Here is a 16468-nt window from a genome sequence, read left to right on the forward strand (position 1 = left end):
TCTTTGAACTTTTCAAAGGTTTTTGACTTATGTTTGATTAAGTAGATATAGCCATATATGCTGTAATCATCAATAAAAGTCAAATAGAAGCGGTTAGCATCCCTTGTGGCGGTTCTGAAGGGTCCACACACATCGGTGTGTATGAGATCCAATAAACCTTCACCCATTTCACAAGTACCAGTGAAGGGTGACTTGGTCATCTTTCCAAGCAAACAAGATTCGCAAGTGTCATCCGACCTTAAGTCGAATGACTCCAAGACTCCAACCTTTTGGAGTTGGCCTATGCGCTTTATGTTGACATGTCCAAGACGACAAAGCCACAAGCATGCCTTATCCAAACTATTGGAAGAATCAATGTGCAACACATTATTTCCTAAGTTGTCTACAACCATCACAGTTTCATATACACCATTACAAGGAAATGCTTTAAAATAAAAAACACGATTATAAAAAGCATTAATAGCACCAATTTCATTATCAAATGAAAAAGTAAAGCCTTGTTTGTACAAACCATGAAAGGAAATAATATTTCTCGCCATATCAGACGAGAAGCATCAATTATTCAAATCTAATTCCAACCCACTGCTAATCAATAAAGAATAAACTCTAATCTTGGTGACAAGCGACATTTTCCTATTCCACATGATCAAGTTCATCTTCCCGTGCTCCACATCCCTACTTCTTTTTAGTCCCTGCCAATCAGAACAAATGTGAATTCCACAACCTGTATCAAGGACCCAAGAACAAGAATGTGATGAGTTATTAGATAGAATAGTATAAACACCTGCATGGGTGGGCTTAACCTTCCCATCCTTGATATCCTACAAGTATTTGGGACAGCTTCGCTTCCGGTGCCCTTTATCATGACAATAGAAACACTCTGCTTCTTTCAGGTTGGTAGAGGGATTAGCAGAGCCAGCTTTGGTCCCACTGGAAGAGGATCCATCAAGAGACTTTCCCTTGCGGCTCTTAGAGGGAGCCTTCCTCTTCTTCCCTTTCCCATGTCCAATTGCTAAGATAGGAGCAGCAGCAGTATGAGTAGTAACAATAGATTTACCTTTGAGACTACTTTCAACAGTCCTCAAAAGGCCTTGAAGCTTGCTAAGAGTGACCTCCTCCTTGTTCATATGATAGGTCATACAGAACTGATCATAACATGGAGGTAAATAGTGTAGAATCATCTCTATGTCCAACTCTTCATCGAAGTTCACATTCAACTTCAGCAAGCGGTCTACAAACCTTTGCATTTCTGCAAGTGGGCCATGATGGACTCCCCATCCTTCATCTTTGTTGTTATCATGGAGGCGATGATTTCATACCTCTCTTGACGAGCACTTTGATGGTATCTTTACATAAAGTCTTTGTGCATCTCAAAAGTGTAGAAGTCCTCATAGGACTTTTGGAGTTCAGCTGTCATAGTGGCCATCATGATACAAGACACCTTAGTGGCATCCTTGTCATGAGTCCTAAACTCAGCAACCTCCTCAGGAGTAGCAGAAGAGTCATCAATTTCCTTAAGCTCCTTGTCGAGGACATATTCCTTGTCCTCATAACGAGTGACCATCCTGATGTTCCTAATCCAATCATTGAAGTTGGTACCATCAAAGATGACTCTCCCACACAAGTTCATGAGAGAGAAAGATCCAGAAGGATTTGAGCCAGAAGCATTGTTGGAAGACATCTGAAAAGAAAGACAAAGTTTAGATTAGATAAGAGTCCTTAATATAATACCCAAATGAAATATTAAGGCTAGGACCCAACACAATATTTTAAAATTTGGAAGAGGGATGCCGTAATCCAATTGCAAAATATTTGAAGGTAGGTAAATGACGATTTACCAATTTCCATCATGAAAAACGAAACTGATTATTAGGTTTTAAATGAATTGAAATTCCTAGATTCCTTTGAGATTCATTGAAATTTTCAATGGCATGTTTAAATCTCGATTATGCCCTTCAAGTTTGTGTATGGGATACCGAGGATCACAAACAAGGTGTGAATAACCATGAAAATGTGCTTGGTACACTCGATGTCATTTATCACCTAATCAATGTGTCGGTTAACCACACACGCTCCATTGATCTATGAAAAACATCAAACTACCCTTTACCACCCTTACTAGTCCAAGTTAATGTGCCGATTAACCACACACGCTCCATTAACGATTTGACAAGGTGCATAGTGCAATTTCATGGAATAACATCATTTTCACATTTTTCCTAAAGTAACTAAGATTGGGAATTTAATAAAACATTTATTTACTTTATAATTATCATTATACTTTCAACAAGAATTAATGTCCTATCCTACTCGTTCGGCTAACGACCCTCCACCAGTCAAGGAAGCGGTGGGCAAGAGTGGACACCCATTAAACCACCATTTTATAGGCAGTAACCTTATACCCCCTTATAGACCGGCTTCGTGAATGAGGCCTACTAACTGTAAGACTGAATTATCTTATACATATATATAATAATTAAACTTTTAATATTATAATAGTATAAGGGTTGAATTTTAAACTTTTATAATTGTAGGGTTTGGAATTAAAGTATTCATAAGTGTGACTTTACAAATTCCAAAACTTGAGGGAAAGTTTTGAAACTCTTCAAAACTTTTCATTTCCATAACTTATGAGTTTAATGACTTTTAAAAATGAGACTTTTCATTTTCCATAACTTGAGGACAAGTTATGGAATTCATTAAGGCATTTAGATCAATATATTAACTAATAATATTATCTTATTATATTTCTATGATCTAGTTAAACTCATAAGTCAAGATAATTCACATCAATAATTTTACAAGAAATTAGCCTAACGTATAAACTAATTGGATGAGGATGATCACTACCATATAAAACAAAACAAATTTTATTATTCAAACAGTTTGTGCTAATGATCCTAATCCAATTCTTGCGAAAAAACTCAAAAAACTGTCATCTAATTATCCAACTCGTAAAGTCCAACAATGGACTCGTCGAGTTCAAGGCACAATGCAACCTACTCGTCGAGTCCAATCATGCACTCGTCGAGTCGGTGCTGTCAGAACAGTTTTTCAGCATTGAAAAATAATACATTAGCACCAATATAATAGAAAACTATCCTAGGCTCTGATACCACTGAAGCGTTTTGAGCACTATAACAACCTTATGGTACACATGCAACCCTAGATGCTTTGGTTCTAAGTTTTCTCTAATTATACATGCAATTTGATTTTCCAAAGCATGCATCCTAACTAGCATACAATTTGACAATTGAACAATATAACTAGTTAGATAACTTACATCTTTGTAGGACTTGTAGTTCTTGGCCTTCAAAAGCTTTTTCACCTCAAATGTGATGCCTCTATTGTGTAACAAACACCAAATGCAAGAGGAGGCTAATGATAAGTGACTAGCTCTCACAAAAATCATTACTCTTCCAAAGAACACATAGGTCGATTTTAGAGACTAAGGGACTCCTTTTATACTATGGCAAAGAGTAGGGTTACAACCATGCAAACCCTAATGCACCCTAACCTTTCATATTACTTGGGCTCCATGTGTCACACCCCCAAACCGGAATGGCGGAAACGTTCGGGGGTGGATGACTTCATGTTAAGTATCACAACACATGCATCAAAGTAATCAAAGTAACAAAAACCATCGTATTGATAATATAATATTTACATTATGTTCAAAACAATACTTGAAATACATAAAAAGTACAACAAAAGTTAGGACGTAAAGCTCCGTCTTTGCAACACCTGGGAGAGAGTACCTGTCTACTAACGACCCTGAGAATACAAGTGGTTTGAAAAAGTGTAAACATTAAAGTTGGTGAGTTCATAAGTATTTTTGTTATAAAAAGTATATTCTTTATCCTTTTTAAAAGTTCGCCAGTTCCTCCAGAAAATCCATTATTTTCTACTGATAAATGATAAGTAAAACAACTCATGATTGTTCCTTCTACGAGTACTTAGTGAATACAAATGATATATATTTAGATCGAACAGACAGTCGGCTGTGTGATTCTGCCCCAAGCCCACAACCAAACAAGGAACAAGAAATGAGACGGAATCCACGCATCCCACTATCTTTCAGACCCTCATGTATATAACCCTGACGTATTTACTAAGTACTTTTAACATTAAGTTTAATGATCCTTAATATTGAAAACGTTCCTTAAAAAATCCTATATTTTCTTAATAAGTAAAATGACTATAGTTAATCCTTTTGTAATCATTCGGTGAATACTAATTATATATAATACAAATTGTATAGACAGTTAAATGTGTGAATCTGCCCTAAGCCCACAACCAAACAAGGAACAGGAAATGAGGCGGAAGTTACACATTCCACTGTCTACTGGATCTTTATTATATATAATCCTAATGTATTCATCAAGTATTTACATAATTAACATTAACGAATCTCTGGTAAAATGGTAACCACAATAGTTCATTTTATAATCCCTTAGTTTATACTAACTATATATAACCTAATATCGAACGGACAGTTGAATGTGTGAATCTGCCCTAATCCAACAACCAAACAAGGAACATGAAATGAGGCGGAAGTCACACATTCCAATGCATATCAGATATTATTTATATATACTTTGAATGTATAAACTAAGGAATTATAGAATTAACCATTAAAGGTTCATTTTGTAATACTAGTTTAATAATAAATATTAAACCTTTTGTAAATAAGTTTCTAGTTTCACTAACTCTATTGTGAAACATTGCTTTCGGAAAGTTATATCGAAAACTGTTTATCTTCCAAAATAACGATGTAAACCATAGAAAATCCTATATTTTCTATAAAACCGATTTGTAGTCTTAAACGCTCCAAGACCGAGAAGCACAAATCTAAATACCATACTTAGCTTAATGATACCCATTTTGTTTATCAGTAACTCTATCTGAACAAGTAATTACCCTGAAAACTCGATTTGACGATACTGCCCTCCTATGATCACTTAGTACACACGAATTATATAATAACGAGATCGAATAGAAAATTGAATGGGTGAATCTGCCCTAAGCCCACAACCAAACAAGGAATAGGAAATGAGGCGGAAGTCACTCATTCCACTGTCTATCGGACTTCAATTTTATCTAACCTTATTGTATATACTAAGAAATCATATAGTTAGTATTCCTTGGGAAAGTTTAGGAAAAGTATATCTTTATGTAAATAATTAGCTAATACTATTGTGAATATTCATTATAACCATACTAATACAAAGTTAGTCCCATATATATCTATACACCAACTCGCGCTCTCCCTTAAGAAGACTCTAGTTATAATTAAGATTCGAACGAGTACCCTGAGTGGTACATCTAGCGGTTCACAATCTTGTATTAATTATTTACATAAATTGTAAATTTTTTTATAATTAACAAGTAATTTTGTAAAAAGATTTCCTTTTGTTTCATAAACTATACTTATTATAGTTTATAAGTTTATTTTCATGTTTTAACCTGAACTATATAAAATAGTTCCTATAATCCATAAACTATGCCTATTATAGTTTACAAGTTGATTTCCCTGTTTTAACAAGTTTCAAGTTCAAATACATTTAAACGATAAGAAAACATAATAAATAAATTATGTTTTAAACACAAGCAATCTTGTGTTTTACTTGTATTCCCTCCCCCCTAAAACATTTTAAAAAGCTTGGAAAATATGAGGGTATGAACGCACCTTATGTACAGTTTTGAATAAATATCGAGACGAAAGTGGTGACCTTCGTGATATAATACGGGAAAGTTGTCGTGATCCTAATGATTTTGAAACACACAATAGTGTGTGAATAATATGATTTCATAAATATAAGTGTTTTCATAAACACTAACTTAATATGTATAATACTTACTTAAGCTTGTATCGGTTTGAAAGAAGAACGATCTTCTGAAGCTGTTTGATCTTAATATGAAGGAAATGGGTTAGCTATTTGAGAGAGTTTGGAAGATGTTTTCGTTACTGAATGTGCAAATGAATTTCATTTACACCTTAAATTGGTAAGAAACTCATGAGGCGGTGTAATGTTTACGTAGGTATCACATTGGGAAACAGAATTCTATCACATTGGTATGCAGAATATGAGATATTTAAGGGGGTTTACGCTCAAATCCGTAAACTACTTCTTTGAATTCACCTTGGCCGTAAACACATTTGTTTCATTTAATTTTGACCGTGAACACTCATTGTGAATACACTTTGATGCTTTGTAATTTGGACCGTGAACACTCTTTTGAAGTGAATTATTGGCCGTGAACTCCCAATTGGAGTTAATTCTAGGTGTGAACTCCATTTAATGCATTGATTTCTTGGTGAAAACTCAATTAATGGGGGTTATTTATGTTTTAAACCCTTATACTTGTAAGTTATGCTCATTTATAACACTCCAATTTAGTTTAAGTTTTCAATCCATACCTCTTTGTTAATTCTTTTAACAAGCCCTAAGGCTATAGATGTTTAAATGCAACAAGCATTGCAATGTGATACTCACTAGCACTTGGTTAGGGTTTAGACCTTGTTGGCTCTAAAATTTTCGGATTGTGACATCATCCCCCGTTAAAGGGAATTTCGTCCCGAAATTCGAATTCTGAGTAGCTACTAGGAATTCGGAAATAGGTAGGTACTTTGGTTCTATCTGACCTTCTGTTTTGATTGGTGGAGTGTTTGGCTTACTTGACTACGTTTATTCAACTCGTAGGATGTCCACTCGTAGCTCTAGGCAGCTTTTGTCCTGAAGTTCATGGTAAGACTCATACTTGGTTCATCTATCATCGTCTCGTGTATACAAGTCGTATATAATTAAGATTAATAAGATGGTCAGATGTGCGACTCTGCCCCAGGTCCACAACCAAACAAGGAACAGGAGATAAGGTGGAAACACACATCCTAGGTCTATAGAATCTTAATTATATACCACTCTCGCGTATACACTTAACAGTGATAGGTTAATCATATTTGTCTTTAGCCTCTGTGCTTGAACTTGACTTGCTGTATGAGAGGTGGATCTGGGAGGTCTGCTGGGTATACGTTGGCAAGACTTCAAAAGGTTAAGTACTCCTCGCAAGAGTACTTTGGGGTCTAGAATATAAGAGAGATGATTCTGAGGTTTGTGTCGGGTTGTCATTACGAGTGACGAGGGTTTCGTTAATCGGTCAGTTAAGGCGGTAGGTTTTTGTAACACATGAACTTGGCATGGTGAGGACCACGCCAATCCATGTTGAATAACGATGCCGAATTCTTTATATAAACAAGTGTTAAGTCGATTTGAAAGAAACGTCTGTTATAATGATGGTGTATTTCGAGTGTGCTCGACAGTGCATTCTGTGTAGGCTTTCTAGTGCTTTCTTGATATTACCACTGCTACACATCGTACCGCAATAAGTGAGTACTAGCAGTCTGAGTGTTCTGATAATCGAAAATGATGAACTTTCATAAAATAATCCCTAACAGGTCTCTTTATAATCTCTTGCTGTATACAAGTCATGTATAATTAACATTGGAAAGACAGTCGACTGAGCGACTCTGCCCTAAATCCACAACCAGACAAGGAACAGGAAATAAGGTTGAATCACTCACTCTAAGCCTACAAATCTTAATTATAAATGACTCTAATGTATACACTAAGCCATCATAGCTTATCTGCAAAGGGTTCTTAGTTTCTATTATGAATGATGTATTTTGTTCGGACGAGAGTGTAATTTATAAGTATTTATAAAAAGTTTTAAGTTTTAAATATTCTTATTGGAAAAACGTACCACTGTTCACAGGGGTTCCGGGACAGTCTCTCCTGCGGTAATCATCATTACTCTTCTATCCCCGCCAACATTCTTAGTTATTGGACAATCCCTCTTGAAGTGTCAAATTTCACCGCACTGCTAACAAGTCGGGTTTACTCCAATATCAGGAACTTGGTTAAGGGGTTGTGCTGGTTCCCTAAAGAAGCAGGTAGTGTGCCCCTTCCTGTTACAATTTTTACTGTGTAACTCTCGGCAGGCTCCATAATGATGGAAGTTACACTTATTGCATTTTGGGCGATTCTCCGCATATTGTCATGCTGGCGTTGGTGTGTCAGGTGTTGTAACAGCATGAACAGTTACAATTTGTTGTCTTTTCGAGGCGTCTTGTGTTGACCGTCCTTTCTTCTTTCTCCCATATTTTCTCTCATTGTTGCCCTCTTTTGTTGGCTCAGGAACGAGGGTCATTATTCCTTGGCGAACCCCATGGTCCATGAGACTCTGCGCCATTTGTTTGGCGCTATCGAAAGTAGTTTATTTGGAGGCTAAAATACTTCCTTGAATCTGGGGAGATAATCCCTAGTTGTACCTCTCTATCTTCTTGCTCTCTGGGGTAACCATCCCAGGGCATAGTACCGATAGATCACTAAATCTATTAGTATAGGTTACTATCTCTGAACCTATCATAGTAAGCTCCCACAGTTCTTGTTCTAGTTTTTGAACTTCGCCCCTCGGCCAGTACTCCCCTAGCATCATTGATTTTAGGCTTTCCCAGCCCATCGAGTTAACCACTGCAAGGGTCAGTGACTTGACATTGCCATTCCACCATGTCAGGGCTCTATCGGAGAAAGTACAGGCAACAAATTTGACTTTGCTCCCTTCTGGGCACATGCAAATTTTGAAAACTGAATATGTTTTCTCGAACCATTGCATCAAAGCAATGACTCCTCCATTTCCACTAAAGGATTTGGGTTTATAATTCATGAAGTCTTTATACATAAACTCCCTAAGGAGTCCATGGATATTTCCGTAGTTATACGGGTTGACACCACTTCCAGTTCCATTGGTACCACTTGCGTGGATATGAGACAAGGCGGTTGTTACGGCGGCAGTCACCGTAGCCTGGAACATAACAGGATCATGTTGTGGAGGTGGTAGCGGTGGATTTGTGGTTGTGTTGTTATTACGCCTGATATTTCTATGAGGCGGCATATTTCTTTCATAAAGATTAAAGATGAAAGGTTGGCACGATATCGGTAGTATAAATCGAATGATATAAGAACAGGATATTGTAGTTTGAGTGTATCATGTTCCAAAAGTTTTTTGAAGTCAATTCATAATAGAAGTCTATATGAACATAAACTTATGAATTTTTCAATAATAAATACCCTAACTGAAGTTTCGTGACTTGATTTGCAAGTACTAGTAGTGATGAAATACGTGATAAACTTAACACTTGATGTGAGCAGTGTAAACACTAAGTTAAATTAGTTTCTTACTTATTATTTTGATGTATACAGTACTTTCTAGTTTGCTATTAATAAGGTAATGTTTGTTAATGATCTCTCTAGGACCTTTTTCTTTGTCTGATTCCTCTCTCAGAATTCTCCCTATAAACCCTCTTTTGGTTCTTTCTCGACTCCTCTGTTGGCTGATTGCGAGGTCTAGGTGTATCGGTTGTGCGAGAATGGAAGTGTCTAAAGAATCTACGAGATTAATAAAACAATTTTTATTAAAAATAAATTCTTACGAGGATGATCCTTACTAGGTCTTTCTATAATCACTTAGTGTATACAAATTATATATTCCAAATCAAATACACCTTCGAATAAGTGATCCTACTCTAAAACGACATCCAAACAAGGAAAAGGAAGTAGAGTGAAAATCACCAATACTAAGTCTATAAAATCTCAATTATATATAACCTTATGTATACACTCAGTAATTATAACCTTACCAGTAGAGATCTTTTAGTTTTCACACAAGTTATTTATAGTTCCTAAAATACTCCTATAGTATTTTATGTTTGATTCTAGAATTCCTTTGTGTATAAATATAGTTGATCATGCTATATTGATCCCATATACAATTACATAAGTGTCCAGGTTTGACTGTAGTGTCCAACATCCAAATACTTTTGTTTAGTTCTTTTTGTGATACTTGTTCTAGTATATATATATATATATATATATATATATATATATATATATATATATATATATATATATATATATATATATATATACTTTTATAAAATATTTTTATATTTTAAAGTATAATTCTTGGTCAGAGTGTTTTAGTCCCATTATATTTATAGTTGTATATCTTTTATAGGTTGATATACTTAGTTCACTATAAACAATGCTCTGATACCAATCTGTCACACCCCCAAACAGAAACGACGGAAACGTTCGGGGGTGGATGACTTCATGTTAAGTATCACAACACATGCATCATAGTAATCAAAGTAACAACAACCATCGTATTGACAATATAATATTTACATTATGTTCAAAACATTACTTCAAATACATAAAAAGTACAACAAAAGTTAAGACGTAAAGCTCCGTCTTCGGAACGCGTGGGAGAGAGTACCAGTCTACTAACGACCCTGAGAATACAAGTGGTTTGAAAAAGTGCAAACATTAAAGTTCGTGAGTTCATAAGTATTTGTTTTATAGAAAGTATATTCTTTATCCTTTTTATAAGTTCGCCATTTCCTCTAGAAAATCCTTTATTTTCTCCTAATAAATGATAAGTAAAACAACTCATGATTTTTCCTTCTACAAGTACTTAGTGAATACAAATCATATATATTTAGATCGAACAGACAGTCGGCTGTGTGATTCTGCCCCAAGCCCACAACCAAACAATGAACAGGAAATGAGGCGGAATCCACACATCCCACTATCTGTCGGACCCTCATGTATATAATGCTGACGTATTCGCTAAGTACTTTTAACATTAAGTTTAATGATCCTTAATACTAAAAACGTTCCTTAAGAAAATCATATATTTTCTTAATAAGTAAAATGACTGTAGTTAATCCTTCTGTAATCATTCGGTGAATACTAATTATATATAATACAAATCAATTAGACAGTTGAATGTGTGAATCTGCCCTAAGCCCACAACCAAACAAGGAACAGGAAATGAGGCGGAAGTCACACATTCAACTGTCTACTGGATCTTTATTATATATAATCCTAATGTATTCATCAAGTAATTACATAATTAATATTAACGAATCTCTGGTAAAATGGTAACCACAATAGTTCATTTTATAATCACTTAGTGTATACTAACTATATATAACGTAATATCCAACGGACAGTTGAATGTTTGAATATGTCCTAAGCCCACAACCAAACAAGGAATAGGAAATGAGGTGGAAGTCACACATTCTACTGCCTATCGGATATTATTTATATATCATTCGAATGTATAAACTAAGGAATTAAAGAATTTACTATTAAAGGTTCTTTTTATAGTACTAGTTTAATAATAAATATTAAACCTTTTGTAAATAAGTTTCTAGTTTCACTAACTCTATTGTGAAACATTGCTTTCAGAAAGTTATATCGAAAACTGTTTATCTTCCAAAATAACGATGTAAACCATAGAAAATCCTATATTTTCTATAAAACCGATTTGTAGTCTTAAACGCTCCAAGACCGAGAAGCACAAGTATAATTACCATACTTAGCTTAATGATACCCATTTTTGTTTATCAGTAACTCTATCTGAACACGTAATTACCCTGAAAACTCGATTTGACGATACTACCCTCCTATGATCACTTAGTACACACGAGTTGTATAATACCGAGATCGAATAGACAGTTGAATGGGTGAATCCGGCCTAAGCCCACAACCAAACAAGGAACAGGAAACGACGCGGAAGTCACTCATTCCACTGTTTATCGGACTTCAATTTTATCTAACCTTATTGTATATACTAAGAAATCATATAGTTAGTATTCCTTGGGAAAGTTTAGGAAAACTATATCTTTATGTAAATAATTAGTTAATACTATTTTGAATATTCATTATAACCATACTAATACAAAGTTAGTCCCGTAGAGATCTATACACCAACGCGCGCTCTCCCTTAAGAAGACTCTAGTTATAATTAAGATTCGAACGGGTACCCTAAGTGGTACATCTAGCGGTTCACAATCCTGTATTAATTATTTACATAAATTGTAAAACCTTTTTATAATTAACAAGTAATTTTGTAAAAAGATTTCCTTTTGTTTCATAAACTATACTTATTATAGTTTATAAGTTTATTTTCATGTTTTAACCTGAACTATATAAAATAGTTCCTATAATCCATAAACTATGCCAATTATAGTTTACAAGTTGATTTCCATGTTTTAACAAGTTTCAAGTTCAAATACATTTAAACGATAAGAAAACATAATAAATAAATTATGTTTTTAAACACAAACAATCTTGTGTTTTACTTGAATAAATATCGAGACGAAAGCGGTGACCTTCGGGATACAATACGGGAAAGTTGTCGTGATCCTAATGATTTTAAATCACACAATAGTGTGTGAATAATATGATTACATAAATATAAGTGTTTTCCTAAACACTAAAATTAATATATATAGTACTTACTTAAGCTTGTATCTGTTTGAAAGAAGAACAATCTTTTGAGAGAGTTTGGAAGATGTTTTCGTTACTGAATGTGCAAATGCATTTCATTTACACCTTAAATTGGTAAGAAACTCATGAGGCGGTGTAATGTTTACGGAGGTATCACATTGGGAAACTGAATTCTATCACATTGGTATGCTGAATATGTGATATTTAAGGGGGTTTACGCTCAAATAAGAGCTTTGGTTTGTGTTCACATTCACCTTTTGGCCGTGAACACCTTGGGTCTTATCACTAAATCCGTAAATTACTTCTTTGAATTCACCTTGGCCGTAAACACCTTTGTTTCATTTACTTTTGACCATGAACACTCATTTAATGCATTAATTACTTTGAATTAATTCCCCAAACCGTAAATACACTTTGATGCTTTGAATTTGGATCGTGAACACTCTTTTGAAGTGAATTATTTTCTGTGAACTCCCAATTGGAGTTAATTCTAGGTGTGAACTCCATTTAATGCATTGATTTCTTGGTGAAAACTCAATTAATGAGGGTTATTTATGTTTTAAACCCTTAGACTTGTAAGTTATCCTCATTTATAACACTCCAATTTAGGTTAAGTTTTCAATCCATACCTCTTTGTTAATTCTTTTAAGAAGCCCTCAGGCTATAGATGTTAAAATGCAATAAGAATTGCAATGTGATACTTACTAGCACTTGGTTAGGGTTTAGACCTTGTTGGCTCTAAAATTTTCGGATTGTGACACCATGGGTTAAACCTCCATGGACTATCATATTGGTTTAGCCCATCCTAAATAACCATTGGCCCACACTATAAGAATCATTGATTTACTTAATCCGTCTCCGTATATTTAATTAGTCTCTTTTGATCACTAAATTAATTCCAAATTAATTCTTGATCAATACTAATTAAATAATATGATTTCATATTAATATATTATACTCGTAATATATTAATAAATCATAAATAACCTCTTCTCAAAAGTCCATCCTATCAAATTGCACTGGTGAAGGCAACCCAAAAGGACCATGCTACGCTCGGGTCAAGTACATACCAATTATAGTTATGGGCTTAGACACCTAATCGAACAGATGCTCCTTGCAGATATACCGATCCAAATCCATGACATGGGTACAAATTCTATAATAGCTCGCACTTGGAACTATCCCCGGTGGTCCCAAGTGACTATCCCTCACTTGGATTCATCTACGTTATGATAATCTCGTAATCATTTGACAATCGAGCCATCCCATACTATCCCTATTCACCACTACCATATTGAGCTTGCAGAACTAAGATCCCATGACCAAAAAATAGCGGGTGCCCACACACCAATCCAGATGAAACCCTTTACTATTTTTGACGAAAGATTTCCGTATCCAAAAGTACCTTCCCTAGATACAATTCCACATCCCTGTGCAATCCCAACAGATGACAATGAACCCGTAGACCCACAATTGGAGCATATAGGTAATCACTTCAATGCTCTGCTTACTACCGAATCAAACCTGAGTCTGCTATAGGCCATAATTTCACAATCCAGCAATTAAGGACAAACGTACCCAGAAGCCATGATATACCATAAAAAAACATGAAAATTGGTTGTCACATCCGATGACCTTCAAGTTATGCAGCTTGACACCTTCGAGGCATCCCAACTATAGACAATGAACGAGAACAACCAACGATCGAGAATGCACTGACAAGAACCCGATAAGCCAATGTTTTCCACTGAACTAGACCCATCCAAAACTACATATACCCAACCCTGAAGTTGATTGACAGATTAACCACTGGTTATCTTTGACTATAGGTAGCAATTTATACATTGAGATGACAAATCCTTCAACAACTGATGCTCAACCTGATCGACCTAACCACCTCTTGAGTAGTTCATCGGCCTTCCCGAAAGGGAACACTGGTTACAAAAAGCTCCTTAACCAAAAACTTCATGTCGCGAAGGCAACTCATGAATTTCCGAGCATATATGTCTGATGAAAACTTGCTGCACTCTTGTCTCGAACCAGAGTCTTGCATACCCGAGCATATAGACAACCGATGTTCAAACTATCATCAACTAACGTTGTAGACAACTACACTTCAAACCGGCTCAGCCAAATACATACCATCCCTGACTCTTGGAATGTATAACACAACGCAAGATGATCTTCCAAATAAAGACCCAACAACTCAAAGACATTCCGAATCTCAGATGGAGATCTCGAAAACTTCCCAGTCATAACTGCCTCTATCATCATGAATCCCATCGAAATGCACAAGTAATAACTCTAATAGCCCATTTATTCCACCGATTCTCCATCTAAGAACAATTGGACTACCACACACTTCACCTCTGAATCCGCAAACTTCACTCCATCTCAAGACTCAATCATAAAAACATGAGGCATCATCCTTATAATCGAGATACAACATAGAAAACGAAAGTTGTCGTTGCCGATTCACTTCTCCTGATCACTTGAAACAACCTGCCAGAACAAGCTCTAACTGAACTTCAAGGAAGGCATACCCCTGTTCCACATCTTGTACAGTCTCCAAGAAAGTTACTCTCTTTCCACATATGAAATTTTCTTGAGGAAATCAAAACACAAGAATCCTCTTGTGTATTTCCACCTTTTTTGCGGATACCACAACCATACGATTTCCCCCACTGGGTTGTCTTGCGATCTATGCAATCATACGCTCGCTCTCTCTTTCCCCGAACATAGAAAACTGGAAGAATAGAATCCTCGTCATAGAAAGTGACATCATAAGCCATCGGCCGATCACTCAACCTCAAGACTGTAATCCTCAAGCTGCTCATCCTAACTTCTCCATCCTTGAGTCCCATGACTCAAACTGACACCACCTCAAGTAGGGCCCGAAGACCTCGAAATCAACTACTCATCCGGGTCTGCACCATTCAACCCCAACTAACATGGCCATTAAGGCCCAAACAACTACCAGAACGGCTTCTTCCCGGACAGCTATAACCAAAAAGCTGATAATACCCAAAATGCCGTAACGGATTCATGGTGCCAAACCATGTTCCCATCCTCAACCAGCTCCTTACAATTTCCTAGACTTTCCTTAATTTAAGTATGGATCCTGTGCTTCCAGTATTACAAGCCCAATACTACCTTCCACACCTATCCGTACTTTCCTCAAAATCATCCCGAATCCTCTAAATTACTTCCTCACAATGATACCCTCTAAAATATGCTAAACAATGCACAACTGTCACTAAGCGCTTCCTAGGCTCTCTTAGAACTGCCACCTCACCCTTCCACCAGCTGCTGAAGAACCTCTACTAATGTAAGTTAACTACTTCACAAATACAATTACATGCGACAAAGCTTAGATAATCCTTCGAATGAAATATCCAACCCTAAAACGGTTAGACTCAAATGAGAGCTACGTAATAAGGCCAAGTCAACCATTCTAAGATTATTTAACCCTCACTGCATGTAACTTAACATATTCATGCAATTGGTAACTTACATCAATATGAGTCCTACAAAGCACAAAGCAAGCAAAATTCGAGCATCTAGAACTAAAAGCATTATATAAATAGGTAGTCCAAACTCAGAAGCTCCTGAATATCTCTAGTCACTAGCATGCATCACTACCAGGTCACACAACAAGCATAAGGCATCTTTCCTGATCTGTCACACCCCCGAACCAGACGGCGGAAACGTCCGAGGGCTCGTGTGACTTAAATTGAAATATCATCACAATGCATATACATGAAACATAACAATCATCACCAGCATTACATAGTACAACCATCATTGTTTACATCAAGTACATTGTTTACATTACATAATCCATAACACAAATTGTTCGATGATTGACATTTCAAAAGAAATTTCAGAAACACACTTGATGATTCTTCATTCTAACGGTTACCTGAGAATACAAGTTATTTTGAAAACGATCAACATATATAATGTTGGTGAGTTTATAAGCATGCTTGATATAAAAATAGTTTGTATTGTTTGTAAAACCCAGAAAATCCGATATTTTCTGTAACAAAGACTGTTTACGAAAAAGATGTGATGATCCCATAAGTGTATATGTATGTGATTTCAAAACATGT

This window comes from Lactuca virosa, chromosome 1 (assembly GCF_052849685.1).
Source record: "Lactuca virosa cultivar CGN04683 chromosome 1, Lactuca_virosa_CGN04683_v6, whole genome shotgun sequence".
Lineage (NCBI taxonomy): Eukaryota > Viridiplantae > Streptophyta > Magnoliopsida > Asterales > Asteraceae > Lactuca > Lactuca virosa.